The sequence below is a fragment of the Balaenoptera ricei genome, unplaced genomic scaffold (genome assembly GCF_028023285.1).
Source record: "Balaenoptera ricei isolate mBalRic1 unplaced genomic scaffold, mBalRic1.hap2 scaffold_758, whole genome shotgun sequence".
Classification (NCBI taxonomy): Eukaryota; Metazoa; Chordata; class Mammalia; order Artiodactyla; family Balaenopteridae; genus Balaenoptera; species Balaenoptera ricei.
In genome coordinates this window covers 37,700-65,466 of record NW_026777945.1, presented here as the reverse complement: position 1 = coordinate 65,466, position 27,767 = coordinate 37,700, and the positions used below count along the sequence as shown (strand labels likewise).

The 27,767-nt window shown below is 42.6% G+C and overlaps 1 pseudogene; it reads left to right on the top strand.

Annotated features, from left to right (window-relative positions):
• The first annotated feature begins 19,706 nt into the window (after window positions 1–19,706).
• On the top strand, window positions 19,707–21,098 carry LOC132358948 (heterogeneous nuclear ribonucleoprotein A3-like; annotated as a pseudogene).
• The last annotated feature ends 6,669 nt before the right edge of the window (window positions 21,099–27,767 follow it).

Here is a 27,767-nt window from a genome sequence, read left to right as displayed (position 1 = left end):
TTCCGATTTGGATTCCTTTTATTTCTTTTTCTTCTCTGATTGCTGTGGCTAAAACTTCCAAAACTATGTTGAATAATAGTGGTGAGAGTGGGCAACCTTGTCTTGTTCCTGATCTTAGTGGAAATGGTTTCAGTTTTTCACCATTGAGGACAATGTTGGCTGTGGGTTTGTCATATATGGCCTTTATTATGTTGAGGAAAGTTCCCTCTATGCCTACTTTCTGCAGGGCTTTTATCATAAATGGGTGTTGAATTTTGTCGAAAGCTTTCTCTGCATCTATTGAGATGATCATATGGTTTTTCTCCTTCAATTTGTTAATATGATGTATTCACGTTGATTGATTTGCGTATATTGAAGAATCCTTGCATTCCTGGAATAAACCCCACTTGATCATGGTGTATGATCCTTTTAATGTGCTGTTGGATTCTGTTTGCTAGTATTTTGTTGAGGATTTTTGCATCTGTGTTCATCAGTGATATTGGCCTGTAGTTTTCTTTCTTTGTGACATCTTTGTCTGGTTTTGGTATCAGGGTGATGGTGGCCTCGTAGAATGAGTTGGGGAGTGTTCCTCCCTCTGCAATATTTTGGAAGAGTTTGAGAAGGATAGGTGTTAGCTCTTCTCTAAATGTTTGATAGAATTCGCCTGTGAAGCCATCTGGTCCTGGGCTTTTGTTTGTTGGAAGATTTTTAATCACAGTTTCAATTTCAGTGCTTGTGATCGGTCTGTTCATATTTTCTATTTCTTCCTGGTTCAGTCTCGGTGGGTTGTGCATTTCTAAGCATCTGTCCATTTCTTCCAGGTTGTCCATTTTATTGGCATAGAGTTGCTTGTAGTAATCTCTCATGATCGTTTGTATTTCTGCAGTGTCAGTGGTTACTTCTCCTTTTTCATTTCTAATTCTATTGATTTGAGTCTTCTCCCTTTTTCTCTTGATGAGTCTGGCTAATGGTTTATCAATTTTGTTTATCTTCTCGAAGAACCAGCTTTTAGTTTCATTGATTTTTGCTATTGTTTCCTTCATTTCTTTTTCATTTATTTCTGATCTGATCTTTATGATTTCTTTCCTTCTGCTAGCTTTGGGGTTTTTTTGTTCTTCTTTCTCTAATTGCTTTAGGTGCAAGGTTAGGTTGTTTATTCGAGATGTTTCCTGTTTCTTGATGTAGGCTTCTATTGCTATAAACTTCCCTCTTAGCACTGCTTTTGCTGCGTCCCATAGGTTTTGGGTCGTCGTGTCTCCATTGTCATTTGTTTCTAGGTATTTTTTGATTTCCCCTTTGATTTCTTCAGTGATCACTTCGTTAATAAGTAGTGTATTGTGTAGCCTCCATGTGTTTGTATTTTTTACAGACCTTTTCCTGTAATTGATATCTAGTCTCATAGCGTTGTGGTCAGAAAAGATACTTGATACGATTTCAATTTTCTTAAATTTACCAAGGCTTGATTTGTGACCCAAGATATGATCTATCCTGGAGAATGTTCCATGAGCACTTGAGAAAAATGTGTATTCTGTTGTTTTTGGGTGGAATGTCCTATAAATATCAATTAAGTCCATCTTGTTTAATGTATCATTTAAAGCTTGTGTTTCCTTATTTATTTTCATTTTGGATGATCTGTCCATTGGTGAAAGTGGGGTGTTAAAGTCCCCTACTATGATTGTGTTGCTGTCGATTTCCCCTTTTATGGCTGTTAGTATTTGCCTTATGTACTGAGGTGCTCCTATGTTGGGTGCATAAATGTTTACAATTGTTATATCTTCTTCTTGGATCGATCCCTTGATCATTATATAGTGTCCTTCTTTGTCTCTTGTAATAGTCTTTATTTTAAAGTCTATTTTGTCTGATATGAGAATTGCTACTCCAGCTTTCTTTTGATTTCCATTTGCATGGAATATCTTTTTCCATCCCCTCACTTTCAGTCTGTATGTGTCTCTAGGTCTGAAGTGGGTCTCTTGTAGACAGCATATATATGGGTCTTGCTTTTGTATCCATTCAGCCAGTCTGTGTCTTTTGGTGGGAGCATTTAATCCATTTATATTTAAGGTAATTATTGATATGTATGTTCCTATTCCCATTTTCTTAAATAGTTTATGTTTGTTATTGTAGGTGTTTTCCTTCTCTTGTGTTTCTTGCCTAGAGAAGTTCCTTTAGCATTTGTTGTAAAGCTGGTTTGGTGGTGCTGAACTCTCTCAGCTTTTGCTTGTCTGTAAAGGTTTTCATTTCTCCATCGAATCTGAATGAGATCCTTGCTGGGTAGAGTAACCTTGGTTGTAGGTTTTTCTCCTTCATGACTTTAAGTATATCCTGCCACTCCCTTCTGGCTTGCAGAGTTTCTGCTGAAAGATCAGATGTTAACCTTATGGGGATTCCCTTGTGTGTTATTTGTTGTTTTTCCCTTGCTGCTCTTAATATGCTTTCTTTATATTTAATTTTTGATAGTTTGATTAATATGTGTCTTGGCATGTTTCTCCTTGGATTTATCCTGTATGGGACTCTCTGTGCTTCCAGGACTTGATTAACTATTTCCTTTCCCATATTAGGGAAGTTTTCAACTATAATCTCTTCAAATATTTTCTCAGTCCCTTTCTTTTTCTCTTCTTCTTCTGGGACCCCTATAATTCGAATGTTGGTGCGTTTAATGTTGTCCCAGAGGTCTCTGAGACTGTCCTCAGTTCTTTTCATTCTTTTTTCTTTATTCTGCTCTGCAGTAGTTATTTCCACTATTTTATCTTCCAGGTCACTTATCCGTTCTTCTGCCTCAGTTATTCTGCTATTGATCCCGTCTAGAGTATTTTTAATTTCATTTATTGTGTTTTTCATCGTTGCTTGGTTCCTCTCTAGTTCTTCTACATCCTTGTTAAATGTTTCTTGCATTTTGTCTATTCTATTTCCAAGATTTTGGATCATCTTTACTATCATTATTCTGAATTCTTTGTCAGGTAGACTGCCTATTTCCTCTTCATCTGTTAGGTCTGGTGTGTTTTGACCCTGCTCCTTCACCTGCTGTGTGGTTTTTTGTCTTCTCATTTTGCTTATCTTACTGTGTTTGGGGTCTCCTTTTCACAGGCTGCAGGTTCGTAGTTCCCGTTGCTTTTGGTATCTGTCCCCAGTGGCTAAGGTTGGTTCAGTGGGTTGTGTAGGCTTCCTGGTGGAGGGGACTAGTGCCTGTGTTCTGGTGGATGAGGTTGGATTTTGTCTTTCTGGTGGGCACGTCCACGTCTGGTGGTGTGTTTTGGGGTGTCTGTGGCCTTATTATGATTTTAGGCAGCCTCTCTGCTAATGGATGGGGCTGTATTCCCGTCTTGCTAGTTGTTTGGCATAGGGTGTCCAGCACTGTAGCTTGCTGGTCATTGAGTTAAGCTGGGTCTTGATGTTGAGATGGAGGTCTCTGAGAGATTTTCACCGTTTGATGTTACGTGGAGAAGGGAGGTCTCTTGTGGACCAGTGTCCTGAAGTTGGCTCTCCCACCTCAGAGGCACAGCCCTGATGCCTGGCTGGAGCACCAAGAGCCTTTCGTCCACATGGCTCAGAATAAAAAGGAGAAAAAAATAGAAAGAAAGAAAGAAAGAGGATAAAATAAAATAAAATAAAGCTATTATAATAAAAAATAAGAAAAAAAATTAAGAATAAATGTATTCAGAAAAAATTTTTTTTTAATTTTTAAAAATAGATTTATTAATTTTTTGTAGTAAAAAATAAGAAAAAAATTATTAAGAAAAAAATTTATTAAGAAAAAATGTTTAATTTTTTAAAATAAAAAATATGAAAAAACTTATTAAAAAATTTTTTTAATTTCTAAAAATAGAAAATAAGGGAAAAATTATTAAGAAAACATTTATTAGGAAAAAAAATTTTTTTGAGTGAACAAAAAAACAAACAAAGAAAAAAAACATGGACGGACCTAACCCTAGGACTAATGGTGAAAGCAAAGCTATACAGACAAAATCTCACCCAGAAGCATACACATATACACTCACAAAAAAAGGAAAAGGGGAAAAATTAATATATTCTGCTCCCAAAGTCCACCTCTTGAATTTGGGATGATTCGTTGTCTATTCAGGTATTCAACAGATGCAGGCACATCAAGTTGTTTGTGGAGCTTTAACCCACTGCTTCTGAGGCTGCTGGGAGAGACTTCCCTTTCTCTTCTTTGTTCGTACAGCTCCCGGAGTTCAGCTTTGGATTTGGACCCGCCTCTGCGTGTAGGTCGCCTGAGGGCGTCTGTTCCCCGCCCAGACAGGACGGGGTTAAAGAAGCAGCTGCTTCGGGAGCTCTGGCTCACTCAGGCCGGGGGGAGGGAGCGGTATGGAGGAGGCGGGGCAAGCCTGCGGCAGCAGAGGCCGGCGTGACGTTGCAGCAGCCTGAGGCGCGCCGTGCGTTCTCCCGGCGAAGTTGTCCCTGGATCACGGGACCCTGGCAGTGGCGAGCTGCACAGGCTCCCGGGAGGGGCGGTGTGTAGAGTGACCTGTGCTTGCACACAGGCTTCTTGGTGGCGGCAGCAGCAGCCTTAGCGTCTCCCGCCCGTCTCTGGGGTCCACGCTGATAACCGCGGCTCACGCCCGTCTCTGGGGTCCGCGCTGTTAGCCGCGGCTCGCGCCCGCCTCTGGGGTCCGCGCTTATAGCCGCGGCTCGCGCCCGTCTCTGGAGCTCGTTTAGGCGGCGCTCTGAATCCCCTCTCCTTGCGCGCCACGAAACAAAGAGGCAAGAAAAAGTCTCTTGCCTCTTTGGCAGCTGCAGACTTTTTCCCGGACTCCCTCTCGGCTAGCACCGAAGCCCGAGCCTCAGCTCCCAGCCCCCACCCGCCCCAGCGGCTGAGCAGACAAGCCTCTCGGGCTGGTGAGTGCCACTCAGCACCGCTCCTCCGTGCGGGAATCTCTCCGCTTTGCCCTCCGCACCCCTGTGGCTGCGCTCTCCTCCGTGGCTCCGAAGCTTCCCCCCTCTGCCACCCACAGTCTCTGCCCGTGAAGGGGCTTCCTAGTGTGTGGAAACCTTTCCTCCTTCACAGCTCCCTCCCACTGGTGCAGGTCCTGTCCCTATTCTTTTGTCTCTGTTTTTTCTTTTTTCTTTTGCCCTACCCAAGTACGTGGGGAGTCTCTTGCCTTTTGGGAGTTCTGACGTCTTCTGCCAGCGTTCAGTGGGTGTTCTGTAGGAGCAGTTCCACGTGTAGATGTATTTCTACTGTATCTGTGGGAAGGAGGGTGATCTCCTCGTCTTACTCTTCCGCCGTCTTGCCCCTCTCCCTATACTTCTTTAGACATGGTTTCATTTAGTTCTTTGAACATATTTTAAATAGCTATTTTAACATCTTCATTTAGTAAGTCCAATGTCTGAGATTCCTCACAGACAGTTTCTAAACTTTTGTATGGTCCATATATTTTGTTTTTACTTTGAATTTCCATATCTTGTAACTTTTTGTTGAAAACTCGACATCTTAAAAAATATAATGTGACAACCCTGGAAATCAGAGTCTACTACCTCCCTACAGTTTCCTGCTGTTGCTTTACGCTGTTTTTTTTTTTAAGTAACTTTTCTGAACAAATTCTATGAAGTCTACTGAAGCTGCCACTCAACTAGCTTAGTGGTCAGCTAATGCCTAGATGGAGGTATCCTTAAACATCTAGAAACAATAAATCTCCCAGTCTTTGCCGAGGGACTACGTGCACATAGCCATCAACGCTGAGGGCAGGGAGTTATCAATTCTGCCTTAGCCTTCCCTTTCTTCTTGCCCAGAGCCTCAAGGGCAGCCAAAGGTAAAGGGTAGGCCCCTCTCAGATCTTTCCTGAGCATGCACTCAGGCCTGTGCACACTTGTGGTCTTCTAGAGTCCTAGGAATATATCAATGCTTTTCAAAATATCTATGGACATCTCATCCTCAGTTTTTCCGTTAAAGCTTTTGGTTAGTCTATTGTTTGTCTAAAGTGTTATCCACTGCCTCCTGCATTGTGACATTAAAACAGTTGCCTGGGGACTTCCCTGGTGGTCTAGGGGGTAAGACTCCGGGCTCCCAATGCAGGGGCCCCGGGATCGATCCCTGGTCAGGGAACTAGGTCCTGCAACTAAGGAGTCCGCATGCCGCAACGAAGATCCTGAGTGGTGCAACTAAGACCCGGCGCAGCCAAAATAAATAAATAAAATAAATAAATATTTAAGAAACTAAAATAAAACACTTGCCTGTAAGTGTTTTTTGACAAACACCTCACACATAGACACAGAGGCTCATACGCACTGGATAGCTCTGAGTAAGGTCAAATAAAGATAAGCCTTTTGAGTGGAGTCTTCCAGAGAGCCATCAGACAGATCAAATACTGACAATTCTTTGGGAATGAAATTGTGAAAGAGGTCCAGCTCTGTTCTGCTCCCTCCAGTCCTGGGAATGCAGGCTGATATTTTTCAAGGTTATCACTGAGCTGAGTGTGGCAATGAGAATAGGGCAAGGTAAAATGCCACAAGCTTACTATTCTTATCAAGGTTCAGCCATTTTTCTTGAATAAATGCTTACTACAAAAGCTACAAGCCTTTGGTTAATTTCGAGTTTTGGAAAAGTTTTCCATAAAGTTTTGCCAAAATTCTGTTGCTTTTATCACAGGGCAAAATGTTGGAGGTCTTTACTCCACCATTTTTTTCTGCTATTAACTCCTCACTTTGTTTTAAAAATCCCAACCAGTTCTCTCCCCATGGCTTTTTGCTCCTATTGACAGTACTAGTACACAAAATATTTAAATGTCTTTAAATGAATATAAAAATAACATCTATATTATATATTGGTATGAGGTATAAAATGGCTTACAAAAAAAAAGACATAGTACCTATCTTCACAGAACTTACTGTCAGATATAAATGAAATCCTGTTACTACTTCAGAGTGTTACTTGACCTAATGAGTAAATCTCTAACATCTATCTCTTTCTTTGCGAGGTTACCTTTGCCTTGTTTTTTTGTTTTTGTTTTGTTTTTAATTTATTTATTTTTATTTTTGGCTGTGTAGGGTCTTCGGTGCTGTGCACGGGCTTCCTCTAGTTGCGGCGAGCGGGGGCTACATTTCGTTGCAGTGCGCGGGCTTCTCATTGCAGTGGCTTCTCTTGTTGTGGAGCACGGGCTCTAGGCATGCGGGCTTCAGTAGTCGTGGCTCGCAGGCTCTAAAGCGCAGGCTCAGTAGTTGTGGCGCACAGGCTTAGTTGCTCTGTGGCATGTGGGATCTTCCCGGACCAGGGCTGGAACCCGTGTCCTCTGTATTGGCAGGCGGATTCTTAACCACTGCGCCACCAGGGAAGTCCCTTTGTTTTTGTCTCTAAAAGAATTTTATGAGTTCAATTGTTTACTCATTCTCAACTGAGGAGAAATTATTTGGTCCAAATATCTGCAATGGTTTATGACTTGCCCTTGGCCCCAAACTCTAGTTGGATCTTTCTAGTATCTATAGAATCACAACATACTAATAGACACTATCTATCAGAACAATTCCTAGGCTTTCATCTAGATCAGCTCTACTGGTCTAAGAAACTATTATTTTCTACTGTCAACTCCCTCACTCTCAGAATAGATGCAGAACATGATAAATGACAACCTCAAGTATATATAGCCAACAGATCTCTTCTTGTCTAACTGATGCATTCAGTACTTTATTTATACGGACAGTATTTCTCAGGATACAGTGTACCATCCCTGAGTCATTTCCTCTTCCCACTACTGTCCAATTTTTCTCAAAGTTAATGTCTCCAAAGGGAAGAGTTAGGATGTAAATGAATAGAAGTACACAGGAGGCCTCAAAAAATACTGGAACACCTGATTAGACTTCTATTGGTACATTCTGTCTTCTGAACTAGGGGGCTGAAAGTGAGACTGAGATAAAAGATTTTCCTACCTACAATCAATTAAGTAAGCTTGTTTTATGTCTCGTAGCCACTAAGTGAGTTTTTAAAATCATAGCCATGCAGGTAGTGAAAATTTCTTCCAGTTCCTGGTTATAGGCTTCATAATCAATCCTAACATATGAGCATTTTGTGGTTCTTTTTTTCAGTGGCATCACAGTGGGAAATCAGGAGCAATTATATCGGGGCTTTAACTCAGTTACCATTAGATACTAGTTGGGTCCTCTTAAAATTAACAGAAAATCTGCGTAAGACCAGGGACAACTACTTTCTTTTTAATTTCTACACCTATAAAGATGTCTATTGACAAATCATGAACAATTTATATCTAAACTGAACCAAGTCAACTCCTGTGGACCAATCAATATGTTATCCCAACAATCAAAACCCCGCACCATACCAACTCCGTATCCTTATAATTTTCCACAGAAAATATTTATTCAGTTCCTCCACAGGATGCTATTCATTTTCTAAATCTGCAGTTCTATTGTGGTGATCTCACAGGGATGTTGTGGGATATTTTAAAATTCTAGAGAAAGAGTGATATGTAATATCTGGTGTACAGGACAAAAACTAATCGCTAAAGATAGTTTAAAGTTTCAACATTAGATACTGCTACATTCCTTTCAATGCTGCTGTCTGTATCTCTGCAGAGTTGGATTTTTGACGGTTTCTGTAACAAAAGCAATAAATGAGGGTGGTTGTGTCCAATCTCATCTCAAGGTTTGAGAAACTGTGCCCTAATAGCCACACATATCTCGTTAGCAAGTAATTATGCATATTTCTGAACAAAGTAAAATGTTTTCTTTCAAACACAAAACGAAAAATATTTTTGCTTATTAAGCTGTAAGATCAAAACGCTAAGTATTTTTATACCCTAATAACATAATAGCTTAGTGTCTGAAAAAATACTTCATGTATTTATATGCTGCTGATGATTTATATCCCCACGATGATGAGAAAAGAAATCACCCAAACACTAAGGTGACTGTGAACAGAGAAAACTTGGAAACCTTTGTCCTAGATGGAGTCCACTAACCCAAACAAGTAACTGTTCATACAATTTTCTTCAAATATTTATCAAATGTTTGAGTGTACACAATACATCTGACCAAATAACTCACCTATCTGAACCAGAGCCTGTGTCATGAAAATCTCCATGTTTCACTTAAAGATTAAAGAGCACTGAGCTTTCATATGTCATCCAGAATTAAACAGCCAATCCACAAATAAAATTTCAAAAAATAAAATTTTGAATAATTTCTGCATAATACCTGAGTGTGAGCTCTCAATGGTGGTGTCTGACTTGGAATCCAGAGATGAAGGAATTTGTCTTAATTGGGGAACATAGTACATCTTTGTACTACCAGAAGGCTTATATGGCAACAGTAAAGGCTGGCCTAAGGACATAAAGATCAGAATAATTAATAAGAAAACATTTATTAATTAACTGAACAAATATTAAGCACCTTTAATGTGCCAAGCAGTGGTCAAGATTCTTGGAATGTATCAGTAAACTAGCATTCTAGAAGAGGGAGATAGACAGTAAACAATTAGCATACTAAATAAGTAAATCATCTAGTATTTTTATAAATTATTAGTGACATAAAAAATTAGAAAATACTGGGACTTCCCTGGTGGTGCAGTGGGTTAAGAATCTGCCTGCCAATGCAGGGGACAGGGGTTCGATACCTGGTCTGGGAAGATCTCACATGCTGTGGAGCAACTAAGCCTGTGCACCACAACTACTGAGCCTGCGTGCCACAACTACCAAAGCCCGCCCGCCCTAGAGCCCGAGCGCCACAACTACTGAGCCCATGTGCCGCAACTACTGAAGCCCACGTGCTCTAGGGCCCTTGTGCTGCGAGTACTGAGCCCTCGTGCTGCAACTACTGAAACCTGTGCGCCTAGAGCCCACGCTCTGCAACAGGAGAAGCCACCACAATAAGAAACCCATGCACCACAACGAAGAGTAGCCCCTACTCACCACAGCTAGGGAAAGCCCGTGTGCAGCAACAAAGACCCAAAACAGCCACTCCCCCCCCAAAAATTAGAAAATGCTGAGGAAGATTAGAAGTATTTGGGAAATTGCAGCAGGATGCAGTTTAAATAGAGTGGTAAGGGTAGGATTCATTGAGAAGACGACTTCTTAGCAATCTATTCCATATTTAGATGGCTCTAACTAAGAAACACTTTATCTTATATTGAACCCAAACCTGGTCGTTGTTAACCCCTACTACTGATCTTTGAAGGTTCTCCCTCCAGAGTCATAGAAAGTAAATCTAATTCTCTTCTATGTGGCAGATTTTCAAAATAAGTTTCCCATTAAAAAAGTATAACTTCTCAATATTAAAAAAATACACAGAAATAAAAAAGACAAAGTCTTACCACTCAAAGATAACTATTATTAATATTTTAATGTATTTCTACAGGTCTTTCCTCTGTATTTCTTATTTGTTTACATAGTTGTGTATAGTATGTATAATGTGGAATTCAGTTTTTCTACTTTACATTGATAATAAAATATTCATTTTATTTCCTATCTTCACATTTTTTATCATTCTACTACACATTAAGTGTATTTAACCCTTCTCATAATGTTAAAAATTTAGGCTGGATTAAATTTTCAATAATAAAGAATTCTGTAATAAAGACTTCCTGTTTATAGCATACCCATTCTCCCCTGCTGCCCCATTTCACATAAGTTTTCTGATTTCAGAGTGAAAAATTATGTCATTTATAAAGTTTCTTTTTTTTAAATACTAACTGCTAAAATTCTTTCTAAAATGTCTGTGACATGGTAGTAATTTGATTATTATAGAAGATGAAATCTTTTTCTTCTTCTTCTTATTTTTTTACTTCATTGGGTCTTCATTGCTGCACGCGGGCTTTCTCTAGTTGCGGTGTGGGGGGGCTACTGTTCGTTGTGGTGCGCGAGCTTCTCACTCTTCTCACTGCAGTGGCTTCTCTTGTTGTGGAGCACAGGCTCTAGGCACGCAGGCTTCAGTAGTTGTGGAGCATGGGCTCAGTAGTTGTGGCTCGCAGGCTCTAGAGCACAGGCTCAGTAGTTGTGGCACACGGGCTTAGTTGCTCTGCGGCATGTGGGATCTTCCCGGACCAGGGCTCGAACCCGTGTCCCCTGCACTGGCAGGTGGATTCTTAACCACTGCGCCACCAGGGAAGTCCCTGAAATCTTTTTCTATACACTTGTTTTTCTTTCATGATGTGGTAGAAACTCTCTCTCTCTCTCTGTAACAGCATTTTGATATTTAGCTGGGTACATACTGCTCATCTGTACACTGTATTTCCCAATCTCCCTTGCAGACATGTATGGACATATGACTAAGTCTGGGCCCATAGGTCAAGGGTGAGAATAATGTCTGCAACTTCCAGGCATCCCATTAAAACACTCCACTGGCTGCTGCTAAAATTTATCCTCCCCATTACTCTTCTTTTCCAGTATTTTCTTTATTAGTCTTCCGGAAAAAACTTAAGATCAATTAAACAAGTTCAAAAGAACAATTCCATTAGAATTTTGAGTAGAATTACATTAGAGTTTAAATTCATTTGGGAATAAATGACATCTTTAAATATTCAATTTTCCCATTCAGAAATATCCCATCCCTCCTTTTAGTCTACTCTCCTTTTCTATGCCTACACAAAGGATTAGTATTGCCATCACATGAGTCCTATAAAATTCTTGTTTAGGTTACTCCTCAGTATTCATGGGGTTGTACTGCTCATTCAAATAGAATTTTGTAGATAGCTACCACTTCTCCTGATTAAACACAACAGCTTCTTCAGTTTATCCTTATGGACCATGGTCTTCTCTTGCATCCTGTAATCACCTCTAGATGGACTCCTAGTTGCCCATGTCTAGTTTATAAAAATCAAAATACTCTAGACAGAGTCTGATAGTCCCAGAGTAGAATGAGATCTCCTTCATTCTGGACGCAATAACAACTTTTATATTACTTAGAATTGTGTTACCATCCTTGACCACTCCATCATTCTGATGATTTGACATGGAATCCATATTACTAGTACCCTGCTTCCAACCAAGGAACTGACTTCATAGTGAAGGAAATGAGACAACAGGCTGATGCCTAAAGGGAGTCACTGTTCTCCTCACAAGCCTGATCACCCACAGCTATGGTAAACTCAAAAACAAAAAAGCGAGTGAACAATTTACTGATAACTGTCATGGCACAAGCTGGGAGGCATCACTTTCTGAGGCTGGAATGCTAGCTTGCCAAATACGGCATGTGCTCAGAACCACATATGGCACTTGCCTATCCTACAGACAGAATGCATATATTTAGGAACAAAGGCAGAAGCCTTTAAAATCTTTTGCTTTCTATCTCTGTGACTCTGCTTTGTTTGATGGAAGATCTTAGAAATAAGGGAGGGGCACTTCTACCGGGAGACAGGAGCCATCTAGTCATTTTACATTCTTTATGTCACTGAAACAATACAGGGAATAGGATGCCATAGTGTTGACTAAAACTACAATTGACCTTAACTATCAGGGAGAAATAAGGTTACCTTAAAAGAAGAAAGTCAGTAGGAGTATGGCTTACACCTAGGGGACCACTTTACCAAGCCTGGTCATAGAAATTAACAAAAAATGACCTTAAACCTATGCAGGGCTAGCAAAGCCTTAGACTACTTAGGAATACTTGTACCAACCTATCAGGCAAAGCCCCAGCCAATGAGAACCTGGCTGAATTCAAGGAGAATGAAGAAATGTATAGAGGCTGGAAGAATTTAAATAACAGGAAAAATAGGCTGTAGCCTCTACTTCTCTTTGGACGTTGCTGTAGTCATTATTGTTAGAATATTGACTTAGTAGTTTTCTTCCTCCACCAGTGTATATAAAGCTTGGTGGTGATGGTTAAATTTACCATTTAGTTCAAAGTTTGCAGAAAATGGACAACAACAATTGGGCAGAATTACAATGGACCCAGAGCAAGAATGGCTACCATGTGGAGATGGAGAATTCAGAGGCAAGATAAGTGGCTTTTTGAAATTCTCAACAACTTTCTGTTTGGATGCAGAAGTCTTAAAGTTACTTTGGACTGCCTATCTCTGGGGGAAGAAGCGACTATTCAGCAAATAATGGTTGTTCCTGGGAGAGAAAGAAAGGACTGCAGAAGGGTAAAGAAGAAAGTCCAACCATAAACTTTATTCCTTCAAAAAACTTGCAAATGGAACTAAATATAAACATATAGCATATTACTCTTAATTTGTTAATTCAGAGCAGTGGACACATAGTCATAAATTCAACATGCTATTCTGTATACTTTTAAAATATTTTTAAAATTTTACTTCTGAATCCACAGAGTTAAAAATCTTTTATTATTAAACCAAATAATATTTCTCTTTTAAAGGAGTCCTTTCTACCAAGTACCTGTATGTAAAGGTAAGACCGTGAACTGTGGGCTCTATGTAGACCGATCCATTTGATGTCAGAAGAGGTATAAAATACACTTTCACAGTTGGATTTCCTCTCCTGTGCTCTGCCACCAACATGAAAACAGCATACCCAGAGTAGCCTGGGTTTCAGTACAAGGCATGTGGAACAGACCCAAACCGTTTTTGCATCCTGATGCCAAACTCCAACTGACTCATAAGCCCATGAGTGAGGAAAGCAAATGTCTGTTGTTATAAAGCACTGAGATTTTCGAGGTTCTTATACAGTATCACGGTGGCAATAGGTAACTGACACATTAAAGGTGTTCTGTGTGATATTGATTAGACTATACATTTGGGGGGCATAATTTTATATCACAATAAAAATGTATAAGAAATATAACCATCTCGGGTTTCCCTGATAGCGCAGTGGTTAAGAATCCGCCTGCCAATGCAGGGGACACGGGTGCCAGCCCTGGTCCGGGAAGATCCCCCATGCCGCGGAGCAACTAAGCCCATGTGCCACAACTACTGAGCCTGCGCTCTAGAGCCCGCGAGCCACAACTACTGAGCCCATGCACCGAAGCCCACGCGCCTAGAGCCCGTGCTCCACCACAAGAGAAGCCACCGCAATGAGAAGCCCGTGCACCGCAACGAAGAGTAGCCCCCGCTCGCCGCAACTAGAGAAAGGCTGCACGCAGCGATGAAGACCCAACACAGCCAAAAATAAAATAAATAAAAGTAAAAAAAAAAAAAAAAAAGAAAAGAAATATAACCATTTCAACATATAAATGTATTTATTCAAATTAAATTCAGTGCAATTTACATGTGGAACTAAGCAATTTTCTTTATACATTTAGGCATATTCCATTTATACCTACAGACAGATAAACTTTTTGCACAAGTAGGAAAACTTAAAATATATTTTGAATAGATTTGTACAAACTGTTGAATACTTTAAAATTAGTAATTGAAAGTTCCCACCCTCATTTGGAGGCAGAATGGGAACTTAACTTTCCAGTTACTGGTCTGAAAAAGAAAATAACTTGCTATAATTTTGAATGTTATATAGTATAAGCACTATAAAAATATCACTGTCATGATAGCATAGGAACACTCTAAATGTAGACCTTATGGTAGAAATTGCTAGCTGTTCACCAAAACTCTTTTCTTCTTCATCCTGGAAAGCACAGCTAAACTATTCCTAGTCAGTGGAAAGTGATGTGGGCCACACCTAGGCCTAGCCCATAAAAGCCTCCCAACATGTGCTCCTCCATGCTTTTCGTCCCTTCCAGTTGACTATGATGATGAATCCAGGGTTCCATGTTTTAAAGAAAGCAGAGTCACAGTCAACCTGGGTCCCTGCTCAACGTTTCTTGAGCAAGAAATAGACTGGTATTGTGTTTGCTATCTGTTCACTGTATCATGCAAAACAATAGTAAAAGAAACAATGCCAAATAGTTATCTACCTCCCTAAAATTGAACCTCTATAGTTTTTATGTTTTCATGAACTACTTGCATTCTTATGACAAGTATTATGAGTTGAAAATACGTCAGCCACAAGTAGCATGAGTTTCACATAGGTTGTTAACTTCACTAGAAATTGAAGTAAAAACATAATAAATTATATTCTCTTCATAGCTATGTAAATAAAAGATGTTTTAATCATGTACAACCTAATGCTTAAAATTAAAATTAGGTTTTCTAACTAGAAAGACCCAATCAAGAAATTTCTTAGTTAATGACACACAAAAGTTGGTAATGTGACCTAAAATTCTCTTACCATCTGTGCCATGAAGAACAGTAATCTGTTGGACTGAAGATGATGAAGCAAACTTGACAGGAACTTTGCCCAACTTCTGTGTACCTGAGGTCTGGAATATCATGTCCACGATCTTCAGCATTAACAAAAATCTCAGATGAAAACATGGTTTTTCCTGGACTCTCTGTTGTTATCTGAGTGACTGCATCAGATGATAATTTTCCAGAGAAGGGAGAAAACGGGGTCTTAATCTCCTTTGGTGATCTGAACAAAAAAGAGAAAGCACACAGCAGGTCATATCCTTGGCTTATCAAATACTGTAATTTCTTTCCAAATGTGGCTTCAATATTTTTTGGAGACACATCCAACTCAAATGGTTAAGTTATTTCTGCAGTACCCTTTGCTTTTTTACATACTTATTACAGGGTGATCATGCATGAGTTTACTTTTACTTATTTTAAAATCTACTTTTATTTTGGATTTAGAATGCTATTATATAAGGAAAGGGTACTTTTCAGTTGAAGTGGAAAGATATCCATTAAAAAATAATTACTGGAAGTCCACTATAAATTAGGGGACTATGCTAAACGCATAGAGTGTACAAAAATAAAAAAGAAACAGAGCCTTTCCTCAAAAAGTTTATATGTCAGTGGGGGAACCAGAGGTTTTTAAGGTTGTAATTATGTATATAGATTATAAAGAATCCATATTAAAACATAATGGAGTAAATAAATGAGTGTATAAATAAATAAATAATAGGAGGGAGGGAGAAGACAAATCTTGCCAACAGAAGAATTCCATATGTAGGTAACCTCCCCCCCGCCCCCCCCGCCCCCCCCCCCCCTCCCCGGCATCCATCTCCTCCCCAAGGAGGTGGAGGTGAAGCTTAATCTTCCCCTTAAGTCCAGTCCTGGGCTGGCCTTAATGATTGAATTCCAAAGACAGTATAAAATGGGAGAAAAAGTAACTTTACAGTGGAGAAACCAAGCAAACACCATGTTATGCAAGTGATGATGTTTCACATCACCAGTGATGTCACGGAGACACTACATACTCTCTGTTATGATGTGATGAGACGGTTACTTCGCTTCTGCGGTATTCTTTGTCAAAACCTATAACTCCAGTCGAATCATGAGAAAAACATCAGCCAAACCCAGACTGAGAACAATTCTACAAAATATCAGACAAATATTCCTCAAGACTGTCAAAATCATGAAAAACAAGGAAGGAATGAGGAACTGTCATAGACCAGAGAAGACTAAGGAGACATGACAACTAACTAAGTGGAATGTGATATACTGGATTGGGTCCTAGAACAGAAAAAGGTCATTAACAGGAAAACTGGTGAAATCCAAAAAAAGTCTTAAGTTTAGTTAATAGTAATGTATAAATGTTGGCTTTTTAATTTTGAAAAATATACTATGGTAGTATAAGATGTTAGCAATAGGAAAAACTGGGAGAGAGGTAAAGGGAACTCTGTTTGTATCTTTTCTGCAGATTTGAAATTATTTGAAAATGAAAAAGGTCATTTTTAAAAAATGGAGTAATACTGTATTGTATTATATCACAGAAGAAGAAGACCTTTTAAAAGGTCTTTTAAATCTCTACCCTCTATATACTATTCACTAATTAAAAGGACAATTATGAGAAAAGAAAATAGGCCCATCTCCCTTATGTATACAGAAGCAAAAATCATACACAAAATGTTAGACAATCAAATGTAGAGTGTGTGAGTGAGTGAATGTGTGTGTGTGTGTGTGTGTGTGTGAATTCCTACCAAGTTGTTTTACTCCAGAAATGCAAGGTGAGTTAACATTCAAATATCAATAGATGTCATGCACCACATCCATAAAATAAAGGAGAAAATGTATATGATCATATCAGTATAGTCAGATAAAGCATTTGATAAAATTCAATAATTATGTATGATTAAAAACTCATAGCAAAGGGAAACTACAAAAAACTTTAGAGCCACCATCCTATTTATAGTGAAATGTGGAGAATGTCCACTGTAAGATTAGGAACAAAATAAGAATGCCAACTCTTACCTTTTCTATTCAACCTATTAGTAAAAGTATTAAATGGCATTAGCAGTAAGGCAGGAAAAAGAAATCAGAAATATAAGGCTAAGAAAGGAAGAAATCATACTGTCACTTTCCATAGTTGATATAATTAAGGATACAGAAAATCCAAAACCATCTACAGATAACTTATTAGAATATCAGTTAGTTTTTAGAAGAGTTGCCAGATAAGAGACCAAACATTAAAAAATTCCACTAACATTTTTCTGTGTCTGAAAAGTTATAAAATTAAAAACTAAAAAATATGCCATCTACATTATCATCAAAACATCATATACCTAATAATAAGTGTAATAAAAAATGTAAGAACCCTATTAGAATAGAAAACTATTGATATATCATAGAGAGAAATTAAAGGTGATCTAAATAGGATTTCTGCTTTGAGGCAGGATGTATAGGCATACCTCACTTTATTGCACTTCACTTTATTGTACCTTGCAGATAATGCTTTTTTTTTTTTTTTTTTTTACAAATTGAAGGTTTGTGGCAACCCTGTGTCAAGCAGCTCTACTGGTGGTGCCATTTTTCCAACAGCATTTGCTCACTTCGTGTCTCTATGTCATGTTTTGGTAAGTCTCACAATATTTCAAACTTTTTCACTATTATACTTGTTACATGATCTGTGATCAGTGATCTTTGATGTTACTATTGCAAAAAGATTACAGCTTGCTGAAGGCTCAGATGATGGGTAGCATTCTTTTTTTTTTTTTTTTTTTCAATTTTTTTTTTTTTTTAATTAATTTATTTTTATTTTATGGCTGTGTTGGGTCTTCGTTTCTGTGCAAGGGCTTTCTCTAGTTGTGGCAAGTGAGGGCCACTCTTCATCGCGGTGCGCGGGCCTCTCACTATCGCGGCCTCTCTTGTTGCGGAGCACAGGCTCCAGACGCGCAGGCTCAGTAATTGTGGCTCACAGGCCCAGCTGCTCCGCGGCATGTGGGATCCTCCCAGACCAGGGCTCGAACCCATGTCCCCTGCATCAGCAGGCAGATTCTCAACCACTGCGCCACCAGGGAAGCCCCCTATGGGTAGCATTCTTAAAGTCTACTTTCAAATTAAGATATGTACTTTTTTTAGACATAATGCTATTGCACACTTAATAGACTACAGTATAGCATAAACATAACTTTTACATGCACTGGGAAACCAAACAACTCGTGTGACTTGCTTTCTTATGATATTCTCCTTATTGTGGTGTCTGGGACCAAAGCCATATCTCCATAATAATATGCCTGCACTAGGTAGGCACAGGCCATCACTCCTGCTGCAACGAGCAAACAAACTTGAATAAAAGATCATCGAGCTAAGGAAGCAATCAAGAAACAATATCAACTAATATGCTAGAGAGGGACATTTAGAGATTTGGAGCAGGGGTTTGGTGTAGGGAGACATACTCCACTGGAAAAGAGAAATCACCATACCTTTTGATGAACTCATTTGCTGGCATGATGGAGTGAAATCTAGCAGAATGTCAAGCCGATTTCCCCCACAGGACATTTCCTTAGTGTCAGGGTGGTATAGGATGATGGGGGACTGAGCCAAGAAAGCAGAGTGAAATTTCCTGCACAGTCATGGCACTAACAAACCAAATCCCGCTAGATAAAGGGGCCTGTGACAATCATTAGGTCTCCTCTTCAAGACATTTGCCAGTTTTTGAACCTATATAAAGCAGGAAGCTAAATACCTAATGCCTGAGGGAGAGAACTTTCCAAAGTGAGGAATTAGAGACCTACCAGACTCACAGTAAAAACCCAGAAGTGCCATCCCCAAGAAGGGGGCTGAGTCAGAAAAAGTGAAATCATCTGCAATGTTTCAGTGTTTATGAGACAAATTTTCACTGAGAAAGTGTAACGGCAACAAATACATAGCTGGTCTCTCCTTACATTTGCCATACTCTGAAGCTGTGAGAACTGAGAGCCTAAAGAGCTGAATTCAAACATCTGAAAGACTGAAGTCAATAACTGACTGTATTTATTGAAGAATCAAAGACCTGTCAGGCTCACAGCAAAAATCCAGGGAGGCCACAAATTAGGAAAAATCATAGGTAGGATGAGACAACTAAAGCTCCAACCCAGTTCTGACCTAGTAAAATTCCTGAAATGACTGAAATGATCAGCCACTCTGATTAACAGAGAAAAGGGTAAATCTTCTCTGGTGCAAAGTAATAGCATCTTCAGTCTCTATGAATTTTTTATTCACCACGTCCAGCACACAATCAAAAATTATGAAATTCCTGAAGCAGGAAAAAGTGACTAAAACTTAAGACAAAAAAAAAAAAAAAAAAAAACCAAGAAAAATTGATTTAGAGGGAATTCAGATTCTGGAGTTAGCACAGAACTTTAAAATGACTATATTGAGAGTAAAAGATGGGGATTAATAGATTAAAATATGGAGAATCTCAACAGAAAATTGGAATCAATTTTAAAAAATCAAATACAGATAAATGAAAAATAAGAAAACTGATCCCCAGCAGACCTTAGGGAATACTAGAAGAAATTTTTTTGGGCTGAAGTAAAATGGCCCAACATAGAACAGAGCTGGGCTCTCGGTCCCATATTGAACTCGAGTTGGAAGAGGCGAGTCCGGTCTCAAAACGGAGGTAAAACCGCCGCCCGGTCGCCCCCAGCCCGACTCCGGCCGCCGCCGCCGCCGGGGGGAGGAGGGCCATGATCCAAAGGAACCAGAACAGTTGAGAAAACTGTTTATTGGCGGTCTGAGCTTTGAAACTACAGACGATAGCTTAAGAGAACATTTTGAGAAATGGGGCACACTTACAGATTGTGTGGTGATGAGAGACCCCCAGACAAACCGTTCCAGGGGCTTTGGTTTTGTGACTTACTCTTGGGTTGAAGAGGTGGATGCAGCAATGTGTGCTCGACCACACAAGGTTGATGGGCGTGTAGTGGAACCAAAGAGAGCTGTTTCTAGAGAGGATTCTGTAAAGCCTGGTGCCCATCTAACAGTGAAGAAAATTTTTGTTGGTGGTATTAAAGAAGATACAGAAGAATGTAATTCGAGAGACTACTTTGAAAAGTATGGCAAGATTGAAACCATAGGAGTTATGGAAGACAGGCAGAGTGGAAAAAAGAGAGGATTTGCTTTTGTAACTTTTGATGATCATGATACAGTTGATAAAATTGTTGTTCAGAAATACCACACTATTAATGGGCATAATTGTAAGTGAAAAAGGCCCTTTCTAAACAAGAAATGCAATCTGCTGGATCACAGAGAGGTCGTGGAGGTGGATCTGGCAACTTTATGGGTCGTGGAGGAAACTTTGGAGGTGGTGGAGGTAACTTTGGCCGTGGTGGAAACTTTGGTGGAAGAGGAGGCTATGGTGGTGGAGGTGGTGGCAGCAGAGGTAGTTATGGAGGAGGTGATGGTGGATAAAACGGATTTGGAGGCGACGGTGGTAACGATGGTGGTGGTCCTGGTTACAGTAGTAGAGGAGGCTATGGTGGTGGTGGACCAGGATATGGAAACCAAGATGGTGGATATGGTGGCGGTGGTGGAGGATATGATGCTTACAATGAAGGAGGAAATTTTGGAGGTAACTACGGTGGTGGTGGTGGGAGCTATAATGATTTTGGAAATTATAGTGGACAACAGCAATCAAATTATGGACCCATGAAGGGGGGCAGTTTTGGTGGAAGAAGCTCGGGAAGTCCCTATGGTGGTGGTTATGGATCTGGTGGTGGAAGTGGTGGATATGGTAGCAGAAGGTTCTCAAAACTCAGAAGAAAAGGGCTACAGTTCTTAGCAGGAGAGAGAGCGAGGAGTTGTCAGGAAAGCTGCAGGTTACTTTGAGACAGTCGTCCCAAATGCATTAGAGGAACTGTAAAAACCTGCCGCAGAAGGAACGATGATCCATAGTCAGAAAAGTTACTGCAGCTTAAACAGGAAACCCTTCTTGTTCAGGACTGTCCTAGCCACAGTTTGCAAAAAGTGCAGCTATTGATTCATGCAACGGAGGGTCAATTAGATGTACATTCCTGAGGTCTTTTATCTGTTGTAGCTTTGTCTTTTTCTTTTCATTACATCAGGTATATTGCCCTGTAAATTGTGGTAGTGGTACCAGGAATAAAAAATTAAGGAATTTTAAACTTTTCAATATTTGTGTAGTTCAGTTTTTCTACATTTTAGTACAGAAACTTTAACAAAATGCAGTTTTGAAGGTGTTTCCTTGTGAGTTAACAAGTAAAGAAGATCATTCATTGTTCATTAATATTTTGTATGAATTTTGCTAAAGTTAACTGTAAAGAAACACCTGCTGACTTGCAGTTTAAGGGGATCTATTCTCCCCATTTCCAAACCATGAAATGAATGGGCTCTGACATGTGGAGAGAATAGATATTTGTATGTTTGCAATGTGTGTTTTAGATAATAGAATTGGGTATTTAAATTAGCATATTTGTGAATTTAATAGCTTTAAGATGTACTTCAAATGAAAAATCTCAGAATTCAAAAAAAAAAAAAAACAAAAGAACAGAGCTGGGAGCGCGATTGGCGCTGCCTGCGGGGGAGGAGCGCCGCCGCCGCCGCCGCAGCTGGGAGCTCGATTGTCGCTGCCTGCGGGGGAGGAGCGCCGCCGCCGTCGCCGCCGCGAGCTGGGAGCTCGATTGGCGCTCCCTGCGGGGGAGGAGCGCCGCCGCCGCCGCCGCGAGCTGGGAGCTCGACTGGCGCTCCCTGCGGGGGAGGAGCGCCGCCGTCGCCGCCGCGAGCCGGGAGCTCGATTGTCGCTGCCTGCGGGGGAGGAGCGCCGCCGCCGCGAGCTGGGAGCTCGCTTGGCACTGCCTGCGGGGGAGGAGCGCCGCCGCCGCGAGCTGGGAGCTCGCTTGGCACTGCCTGCGGGGGAGGAGCGCCGCCGCCGCCGCCGCGAGCTGGATTGGCGCTGCCTGCGGGGGAGGAGCGCCGCCGCCGCCGCCGCGAGCTGGGAGCTCGTTTGGCGCTGCCTGCGGGGGAGGAGCGCCGCCGCCGCGAGCTGGGAGCTCGATTGGCGCTGCCTGCGGGGGAGGAGCGCCGCCGCCGCCGCGAGCTGGGAGCTCGATTGGCACTGCCTGCGGGGGAGGAGCGCCGCCGCCGTCGCCGCCGCGAGCTGGGAGCTCGCTTGGCACTGCCTGCGGGGGAGGAGCGCCGCCGCCGCCGCCGCCGCGAGCTGGGAGCTCGTTTGGCGCTGCCTGCGGGGGAGGAGCGCCGCCGCCGCCGCCGCCGCGAGCTGGGAGCTCGATTGGCGCTGCCTGCGGGGGAGGAGCGCCGCCGCCGCCGCCGCCGCGAGCTGGGAGCTCGATTGGCGCTGCCTGCGGGGGAGGAGCGCCGCCGCCGTCGCCGCCGCGAGCTGGGAGCTCGATTGGCGCTGCCTGCGTGGGAGGAGCGCCGCCGCCGTCGCCGCCGCGAGCTGGGAGCTCGATTGGCGCTGCCTGCGGGGGAGGAGCGCCGCCGCCGTCGCCACCGCGAGCTGGGAGCTCGATTGGCGCTGCCTGCGTGGGAGGAGCGCCGCCGCCGCCGCCGCCCCCGCCGTCGCAGTCGTCGTGAGTGAAGAAGCGCCTCGGTCACGCCTGGTGAGGGCCCTCGCCGACGCCTGGGCTTACCTGCCGCCCGGCCAGCTCCTCTCGTTTCCCGTCCCCCGCGGCCCGGCGCGGGGCAGGCCTGCCAGGGCCATGGAGGACGAGGTGGTCCGCATTGCCAAGAAGATGGACAAGATGGTGCAGAAGAAAAACGCGGTGAGCGCGGCGGGCGGCGCGGGCCGGAGGGAGGCCGGGCGGCGGGCGGGGGCCAGTCGGCCTGAGGGGGCTCCCGGCCCGCGGTGAGCGCGGCGGGTGCTGCGAGACGGCGGCGAGGCCCGCGCTCTGGGGAGGGGTTCCTGGGGAGGGGGGAGCTTCGTGTCCCGCGGCCGCGTCCCGGGCAGGGGTTCTGGGGGGCGTCCTGTCCCGCAGCTGCGTCCCGGGCAGGGGTCTGGGGGGCGTCCTGTCCCGCAGCTGCGTCCCGGGCAGGGGTTCTGGGGGGCGTCCTGTCCCGCGGCCGCGTCCCGGGGAGGGGGTCCTGGGGGGGTCCCGGGGAGGGCGTCCGGTCCCGCGGCCACCGGCGCTGGGATCCGCCCTGGGCGCCCGAGGCCCCTCGTGATTAGCGCAGCCCGGTAAACTCTATGGAGGCATCTTCCTCATTATTTTAAACGTGACGGTGGTAAAGCCTCGCTGGTTTAGCTGAAGAGTGCAGAGAGCCCTCCCTGTTTGAAAGAATTGGTTCTCTTTCCCGGGCTCATTGGCCAGCAGCGAGAAAACAACATCAAACAGAGGTTTGTGATCAGTTTTAGACATGAAACTGTTCAAGCAAAACGTGAATTTCCTGGATCTTATTTTTGAGGAAGGCTGAACATTCCCTTGATTGTCTCAACTCCCCTGCATGTTTGTTTAGCAATTAAAAAAGGTGAACTACGCCAGTGTACTTGGCAAGTTGCTAAACTTTTTGGAAAAAGTGGATCTCGTTAGGCCGCGGAGTGCGGGGAGCTGTGTTTAAGGCATTGCCGCCGACGAGGCTGTGCTGCCGGCTGGATTTGGACACATGTCGTTGCTGGTCCTCTCAGTGGTTTACAGTTGCTACCGGTGGCGTTTTCTGTTACTGATAACGTGTGCACGTGAACGTGGTCTCTTGCGGTTTGTATGAGGTGCTCCAGTTTCTGCATTTCTTTCCACCTGTGTGGGCCACTCTCAGTCCCTTGCTTCCGAGTCGTCTATATTTTCAGCTAAACTTCTGAAATTCTAAGTCCAACGAATGTGAAGGAGAGAAGGGCTGCTCTGATTTGCACAGCACTTTGGAGTTACAAAGCGTTTGTGCAGAATTCTTTGGGGACTCACGACAGCTGTGTTGCATTCATTTTACAGAATAAGAAACTGAGTCAGACCAAGCAGTTCACCTCCTTAAATGAAGTGTGCGTTGTGGATTAAGCCAGGACCCGAGTTTTCTGCTGGGCAGCATGCAGAAGTAGTGTTGAACACCGAATTCTTAAGACTTCAGACTTGGTGTGCGCCTCTTTTCCTTTAACAGGTGCATTGCCCGGCGTGTAATTTCATACCCTGTTCATCTGTCTTTGCAATTTTGGCTTTTTAAAGGATTTCCTGTTTGTTTTCTGTTGCAGACGTTGCCGGTGCCATTTATTTTTTCTGTTGATACAGGCCTTTCATTCCTCACTGCAAGTGATGAGTTCTGTATATTTGATTGGCTGAACGTTTCTGTTACTCTGTTTAAACTGGCAAGTTTTTTTTCTTTGCCTAGAGAACCCTAGACTCCCCTAGTAGAAGCTGGCTCCTAGGGAAAAAGGCCGTTTCTTGGGTAATTTTTTTCTCGAACTCAGGCTATAAAACGTGTACCTTTTAATCATCTAGTGCACTAGGTGTTTTTGTTTGTTTCCTTTCCTTGAAATAGACGTTTCCTAGAAATGAGGAATTCCTTAGTGAGCAAGTATGGAGAAGACCAGTTTGTATTTATCTGCAGTTCTCAAATTATAAACACATAATGCGTCAGCAGGAGAATGAGGATAAGCTCCACAGATAATCCTCAAGTCTCACTTTTCTTTTCAAATCTTATATTTCTAGTAGTACAGAACTTTACCAATATAAAAACTTGCCCCCCCCCCCCAAAAAAAAGAACACAACTGCAGGAAAGAACAAAGAGCACTTAAAGTGTGTGTGTGTGTCTAATATATACATGTACATATACCCAGGTACATACACCTTTATATTTATACGTTATTTTGTAAATAAATGACAATAATAATGTCTTGTGGAGATGTAGAACAGAAGTATACAACAAAAGCACAAACAGCAGGAGGGGGCAAATGGAGTTAAACTGTTAAACCTCCATGGGATGGTTCCATGGAGGAGGCAGAGAGGGGGATGGGATCCTCGAAGAGCTGCTGAAGACCTTGCATTTTTTGCAGATCTCTTTAGAATGCTACTTGCATATTGTGCTCTCACTGAATGCACCTGGCTGAGCTATGGCACATTAGCACGGTAAACATTTGTCAGATTTGCCCTAGTCAGAAAATTTTCTATACCTGCCATCCTGCTTGGCACTTAAAAAAAAATTTTTTTTTTTTAAGCTCTCTATGATATAGGGATGATGGGTGAAGAAGGTAGGCTGCAGGGTAATATGTAGTATGTATGATCCCATTTTGATACAGTAAACAGAAAGTATTAAATGCATGCCTGTTTGTATGAGCAGTGAGTTTGCATGGTTATCTCAAGAGGGAGGGAATGGGACGGGTAGAGAAAGAGACTGACCACAGACTATTGTTTTACTTGTTACAAGAGGCATGTGTTGCCTTCATTTCTGATTAAACTTTTTGTTTACAGATTATTGTAGGTTTACATGCAATTGTAAGAAATAATAGTGCGATAGCTCCTGTGTGTCCTTTACCCAGTTTTCCCCAATGGTAACATCTTACAGAATCATAGTATACTGTCACAACCTGGGTATTGCCATTGACACAGTCAAGATAGAGAACATTTCCATCCCACAGGATCTCTCCTGATGCCATTTTATAGCCACTGCTGCTCCCCCACTCCCCACCAAATCATAATGATCTGATAGTGCAGTGGATAAAGTTGCAATAAAGTTTTTGTGCAGATGATCAAGGGAAAATACCCCCTGGGGAAGATGGCCCGTCTCCCACTCCCCCGGCCCTATCTGTCCCTGGCAACCTGTCATTTCAAGAATGTTATGTGGGACTTCCCTGGTGGCGCAGCGGTTAAGAATCTGCCTGCCATTGCAGGGGACATGGGTTTGATCCCTTGTCCGGGAAGATCCCACATGCCGCGGAGCAACTAAGCCCATGCGCCACAACGACTGAGCCTGCGCTTTAGAGCCCGGGAGCCACAACTACTGAGCCCACGTGCCACAACTACTGAAGCCCGCGTGCCTAGAGCCCGTGCTCTGCAACAAGAGAAGCCACCGCAGCGAGAAGCCCGCACACTGCAACAAAGAGTAGCCCCCGCTCGCCGCAACTAGAGAAAGCCCACACGCAGCAACGAAGACCCAACGCAGCCAAAAATAAAATAAATTAACTAATTAATTAAAAAAAAAGAATGTTATGTGAATAAAATCATATAGTGTGTAACCTTTTTTTTTTTTTTAAGTAAAAAAAATTTTTTTTTGGCTGCGCTGCCGGTTGTGCGATCTTAGTTCCCCGACCAAGGATTGAACCCAGCCCAGGTAGTGAAAGTGCTGAGTGCTAAACACTGGACCGCCAGGGAATTCCCAGTATGCAACCTTTTGGATCGGCCTTTTTCAATCAGTGTAATTCCCTGGAGAGTCATCCAAATTGCATGAATCAACAGTGCTCCTTTTTTTTTTAAAAAAATATTTATTTATTTATTTGGCTGTGCGGGTCTTTAGTTGCAGCATGCGGGATCTAGTTCCCTGACCAGGGATGGAACCTGGGCCCCCTGCATTGAGAGTGCAGAGTCTTAACCGCTGGAACACCAGAGAGGTCCCAGTGCCGCTTTCTTTTTAATTGCTGAGTAGTATTCCATGGTTTGGCTGTACTTCAGTTTGTTTAATCACTTGCCCATTGAAGAACATCTGAGTTTTTTTCCCATTTCCTGACTATTACTGATAGAGATGCTGTGGACATTTGTGTACCTTTTTTTGTGCGAACATGCGTTCTCTGGGATAAATGCCGTAGGGTATGTGTTGCTTTTTTTGTTTTTTTTTCGGCTACGCTGTGCCACATGTGGGATCTTGGTTCCCCAATCAGGGATCGAGCCCGTGCCCCCTGCATTGGGAGCTTGGAGTCTTAACCGCTGGACTGCCAGGGAAATTCCTGTATTGCTCCCCCCGCCCCACTTGATTGATTGATTGGTTGATTGGCTGTATTGGGTCTTAGTTGCGGCATGCGGGACCTTCGTTAAGGCATGTGGGATCTTTATTGTCGTTGCGGCGCACGGGCTCTTCGTTGCAGCATGAGAGCTTCTCTCTAGTTGTGGCGTGCGGGTTTTCTCTCTCTAGTTGTGGCACGTGGGCTCTGTAGTTGTGGCGTGCAGGCTCCAGAGCGCGTGGGCTCTGTAGTTTGCTGCACGTGGGCTACCTCATTGAGGTGTGCGAGCTCAGTAGTTTGGTGCGAGGGCTTAGTTGCCCCGCGGCATGTGGGATCTTAGTTCCCCGACCGGGAATCGAACCCGCGTCCCCTGCATTGCAGGACGGATTCTTTACCACTGAACCACCAGGGAAGTCCCTGTATTGCTTTTTTAAATTAAAAAAAAAAAAAAAAAGGAAAAGCAATTAGAGGTGAAACAACTAATTATACGATTGCCTTTCAAAGTACATATTCAAACCCTACATTCTTGGTGTACATAAGTTATTTATGTTGATTTGTGGTGTTTAGCTCTAGCAACAAGGCAATAATAATAACGCTGTAGTTTTCCTTGTTTCTTTCAACTGATGATCTGTGTATTTATTACAAATATTAATTAACACTCACAAGCTACCAGGAGGCAAGTAATGGTTAGCGCTGGTGTGGTTAACTCCTTTATAGATAGGGAGGTTGAGGCATGGGTATTGTGGAATTTGCCATGTTGAGGCATGGGTATTGTGGAATTTGCCTAAGGTTATAGCACTGTGTTCTGACTCAGATTCATTCAGATTTATTCCTTCCCTT